Below are 6,000 nucleotides of genomic sequence, written 5' to 3'. Positions count from 1 at the left end.
TGTGTGTGTGTGTGTGTGTGTGTGTGTGTGTGTGTGTGTGTGTGTGTGTGTGTCTCTCTCTCTCTCTCTCTCTCTCTCTCTCTCTCTCTCACACACACACACACACACACACACACACACACACACACACACACACACACACACACACACACACACACACACACACACACACACACACACACACACACACACACACATTCCTGCCCTGTATTGTATTGTGTCTAATGAGAGGGTGCAAGAGGGATAGTGTGTGTGTATGTATGTGTGCACATGTGTGCGTATGTGTGTGTGTGTGTGTGTGTATGTATGTATGTGTGTGTGTGTGTGTGTATGTATGTGTGTGTGTGTGTGTGTGTGTGTGTGTGTGTGTGTGTGTGTGTGTGTGTGTGTGTGTGTGTGTGTGTGTGTGTGTGTGTGTGTGTGTGTGTGTGTGTGTGTGTGTGTGTGTGTGTGTGTGTGTGTGTGTGTCTGTGTCTGTGTCTGTGCGTGTGTGTGTGACTTAATTAATACTTCATATGAAAAATAAAAGCTTCACCAGCACAGTTGTTGAAAAAAATATATCACTCAGTCATAAATGTACCCGTCTGGTTTTTCTGTATCCAGAAAGTACATTAAAGTTGTGTGTCGACCTCACGTGTTCAGGTGAAGCCCGGTGCAGCTGGGACATACGTGAGAGGTCTATTGAAACAACTTAAGTTGTACTTAGTGTGTTGTAAGGCTGTCCCCGAAGCCTGTTTTTGGGATTCGAACTTCGTCAGGGTTTTTCGAACGGACGTTCAAACCTACGTTTTTAATTAAAAAAAAATATATTTTTTTTTAATTTTTTTTATTTTTTATAATAATTATAATTTTTTTTTTTTATATCCTCAAACTAAATCCTCAATTTGAATGAAGTGATTAATCTGATAAAATGTGTAATTTTTTTTAATTAAATCAACTTTTCAGACCCAGCCCAGGGAGAGGCCCCAGCCCAACTAAATCAACTTTCTTTAATGAATATAACTCATCAGTTTTTTTTAATACTATAATATTAGTGTAGCCTAATCTAGTTTATCTGCAATTGTGAAGAAAACCCCATTGGTTTAACAGAATGAATAGGAAAAAAAAATAGAAAAAAATAAAAGATTTTTTTTTATTATTAAAAATAAAAAATTCTAATGTTGATTTAGAATTCTAATGCCAACGTAACGAACGAAGGTTCGAACGTTCGAACATTTGGGCTAGTTTGTAGTAAGATTTGCTTCAATATATTAAAATGTTACTTTTGATGTATTCTTGGTTACCTTTTCTTACCAAAATAGTACACCTTTAATAAGTTTACTAAAGTACAACTACAGATAGAATCTGTAATGCTGATAAACAGCGACCTCTAGGCAAGAAAGCCCCGCTTGGCATTGCACTTTGTTTAACCCTTTCACTACCACACTACAGAAGGTTAACCCTTTCACTACCACGCTACAGACGACTAACCATCAAATCTGCAAGCACTCTACAGACTTTTAAGGCCATGCTCAAAACCCACCTTTTCGCGGTAAAAAAAAATCCTTGAGCTCGTTTTGTGTTGTAGTATGACGGGTGTATTAGGTCTCTCTGTTCTCTGTCTGCTTGGTTGGCCTGCATGTATTTTTTTCTGTTTTCTTATTGTTTCCTGTCTTTCATATATCATATCATCATATCAAACCAAGACAAAAAAGATCAGATCATAAATATTTGATCCCAACTAAAGATACGCCATACCAGGGCCTCCAGACCAACAGTACACAACTCTGTACTACAGACCAATAGTATTGATTGATTGATTGATTGATTGATTGATTGATTGATTGATTGATTGATTGATTGATTGATTGATTGATTGATTGATTGATTGATTGATTGATTAGGGGGTTGGACATTTACCGGGGCCAGTTTCGAATTGTGGTTTTGAAGGAGGGTAGGGATTTACATTATTTTACGGCTGTGGGTAGGGCGTTCCACATTGTTGTGGCATAATTGCGAAACGTGTTTAGTCCCTTGTTTGAGCCGAATCTGGGTTGAACATGATTTGTGGAACACCCTCTGGTGTTGTGGTCGTGGAATTCACTGACCTTTGGGAAGTATTTCGACATGTACATGGGTATCTTAGTGGTGTAGTGTATTTTGTAGACCAGGCCCATTGCAAGTTGCTGTACTCTATCATCTATTCTAAGCCATCCTAGGTTGTCAAAGTGGGCAGGGGTGAGGTGGGTTTTAGGAGTAAGGTCAAGCAGTAGTCTGACCAGTTTGTTTTGAGATGTTTGTAGTCTTGTTTTTAAGGCCTTTGAGGTGCTTTGGTACCATGAGGTGCAATACCCTTGAATGAGTGCTCCTGTTAGAGTCGTCAAGGTATTCTTGTTTACCAGAGAGGAGATCCGGTAAAATAATCTTGTTCGTTGGTTGACTTTTTTTTATTACATTGGTTGCCATTTTGTCACAGGAAAGATTTGCCTCTAGGATGGAACCCAGGTAGATAATTTCATCTTTCCTTGTGACAATATTGTCACCCACTGTAACAGAGAAGCCGTTGGCCTTGCTGAGTTTGTTATTTGATCCAAAGAGAATGGACTCTGTTTTACCCAGGTCAGGTGTAATGATAGTTTGTTATCAGCGAGCCAGTACACAACTCTGTACTACAGACCAATAGTACACAACTCTGTACTGTACAACAGACCAACAGTACACAACTCTGTACTGTACAACAGGTAACTGCAACCAGCAGAAGGTAATTATTACACGGGGGGTGACAGTGGCTCAGGAGGTAGAACGGTCGTCTGGTAGTCGCAAGGTTCCCGGTTCGATTCCTGCAACTCCCGGGCAGCGCGTCAAAGTGTCTTTGAGCGAGACACTTAACCCCTAACTGCTACCGATGAACAGGTTGGCACCTTGCATGGTTGCCTCCGCCGTTGCCGTGTGAATGTGTGAGTGAATGGGTCAAAATGTGAGGAACAGAAATTGTAAAGCGCTTTGGATAAAAGCTGTTATAGCACCATTTACCCTTTAGGACAGGGGTCTTCAATTAAGTTTGGCCGAGGGCCACATTTTTTCCAAGCCATTGTATGGGGGGCCGGACACAAAAACAATGGCTAATTTAATATATTGATAGTGAAAAGATTTTAACTCTGTGACAGACCACCTTATATCTAAGACATACATTTGTGGCAGAGGCAGATAATGGACAAAATAAACTAGCTGCATAGGTGGCATAATAAACGTTGGGTTATGACTATAACCAAGTTCTGTTAGTAGTGGTGACGCTCGGCGTCACTCATGCACTGTCCTCGCACGTGCACGCGCACTGAATAAAAGACCACAATGTACCTTTATATCCCAATATTTGTCTGACCACACCCCTATCAGCTTACCCATATAAGCAGGGGTGGGGCCACCCCCTCGCCTCCTTCCCAAGCTTCCACCACAAAGCGAGATCAAGGGCTGCAGCGGCGGCGGACGCCGAGCGTCACCACTACTAACAGAACTTGGTTATAGTCATAACCCAACGTTCTGTATCGTATGGCTCTCGCTCGGCGTCACTCATGCACAAGGGAGGCCGAGCGAGAGCCATCGGCCGACAAATACACCCCGCTGAAGGCCCCCCACAACCATCAGATCAGGGAGGACCGAGCCCCCCTGACCCCCCCTAATGGAGGGCACCCCCCCTATTGGAGGTTCCCGGGAGGGCGACGGACCCGACCGTGCGAAGAGGCACTCAAGCAACTCAACGCACAGGGTGAGCAGACCGTGGCCTGACCCCACGACTACACACACGCACAACCCGCATGCCACCCGGGAACGAACGGAGGGAACAACCTCGTTACTGCCCCCAGAATCACGGGGTCAAGGGTAAACCCAACCCCGTGGCAAGGCCGTAGCAGCGGAGCGCGAAGGAAGACCCAGACCCACTGAAGGGACTGGATCCCCTGGAAAACGGGGGCCCGGAGAGGTCAATGACGCCAGGCATCAGGACCCCACCAGGCGGTCACTTAGTGACACCGCCCCCCACATCGCCAGCGTATTCGGATAAGGCCCCTCTCCTCCAAGAGCGGGCCCTTTCCCCCCAATAGCACACCGCCTGGCACACTGACCCTGCAGAACAGGCAGTCAGCATGGCCGTAAGCACACAAAAAAAAAGGTTAACCAACAGAAGCAGGCAGCGCACCGGGGAAAACCAGGCAACAGGCTGTAACCTGAGCCTGGAGCACTGCGGACGAGACAGGCGCCAAAGGAGTCAGCTGAGAACAGCCCCCCCCGGCGGAAGGGGCGTATGCTGGCGTTGTTGCATGACCAAGCCTCCATTTAAAAAAAACCCACCCAGAGGGGTTGAGGCAGAGAAGGCTGACATGATTGGCAGACGTCATGAACGTGCAGGGGCACCCTCAACCGGGTAACCCGGGAGTTGACACTGCTCCAACACACCAGGGAATCAACCACCTTGTCGTTACCCAATGCGGTGGTTGTTCCTATAACCCCTCAAGAAAAAACTCCAAAACACACCTGCAGGTATACACTGGCTATACCGCAGTACAAGTGTTTCAGTTTTCAAAAAAGGGTTATCCCAGGCCTACGGGTCAACGAAACATTACTTCGGACCGGGCCCGGCGATACGGGAAGCACAGGGTCACCAGAGGAGGTCAAAGACCACCCCAACAGGCCCCTCTTCGCCATGCGTGAGAGAGGAGCGAAAAGAATGGAGAACCAGCCCCAAGCACACCGTACTTGGTATTCCCAGGCGGTCTCCCAACCAAGTACTAACCAGGACCAACCTGCGTAGCGGCCGAGATCTGACGAGATCGAGCGTGTACAGGTTGGCATGGCCGTAAGCCATTACGACAGTGCAGAGTACAAAATGTACCCAACCAGGGTCTCCATAGCGCTTAACCCTGTGACACCCGGACCGACCTGGCATTTTTCCCCCTGAAAAAAGCCCAAGTCCCTCAGGGTACCAGAACAGCAGATCTGCATCCCCGGCGGACAACGGGTTTAACTGATCTGGACCAGCGTGACCAGAACCAGTCCTGTGCCCTAACCACGCCGACATGCCTACTCCAGGAGAAGGGGCAGATAAGCGTGTTGATCTTAAACATGAAAAGAAGGCGCCACCCAGACGTTCGGTGCAAACCGCGCCCGGTGGCTCACCCCCAGGGCGTGAGACCCCTCTACATATGTTCAGATCCATTCCGTCATCATCCCCCAGATATGAACGAGAATCCGTCGACAACCAAAACAGGTCGTCGGAAGAGGAAAAACCTCCATCCCAGTTGCTTTATAAAAACGCTGTTTTTTTACATTTTTACATTCCACCACCCTCCCATAGAGAGGAGACGGAAATCCCCAGAGAGACTTCCCACGCGAGCTGTACAGATTGAAAAGAATATATTGCACCTTGAGCCATGTAAAAGTTTGGTTTTAGGGCTCTCCGGGGAGGAGGCACTGAACCCATACACACTCAATAATCGAATTGAATCGAATATACACACAATAGAGTAGGACTCCTTCTTGAGGTTCCACTCACCTTGACAATCTGAGGAGGAGGCTCTGTACTCTGAGGAGGCTCCCTCACATGGAAGGAGAGTCCTAACTCACAGAAGGCCCGAATAGGAGCTTCGTGAGGAGGAGCCCTGACCACCCCCCGAAACAGATCCATCATATGGACCCGAACAGCACACGGAAGTCCTACCAACAGAGACTCGCACACTGACGTACTCTATGGCAGGGGAATTTCTGCGGTGCACACGCCCAATATTCCAGGGCGTGGGACCAGGAAACTCCCCCCCCCTCTTACCCTGTAACGTGCCGAACAGCAACGTGACAGGAACCTTGAAAAGGACAGGAGGTTTTAACCCCTGCCCATCAAAGAAGGGCAGAAAAGGATTACCAGTTCACCCCTTTACGACCCCACACCCATGATACGATGTAATGACAAAAAAGAGTATGACGCAGTCATAGTCAGCTCCATGAAGCGTCTAACAGCTTCACACAGCGCAT

This window comes from Notolepis coatsorum (assembly GCF_963971535.1).
Source record: "Notolepis coatsorum genome assembly, chromosome: 9".
NCBI lineage: Eukaryota > Metazoa > Chordata > Actinopteri > Aulopiformes > Paralepididae > Notolepis > Notolepis coatsorum.
The sequence above is the reverse complement of the archived record's forward strand: the minus strand, read 5'-3'. Positions refer to the sequence as shown.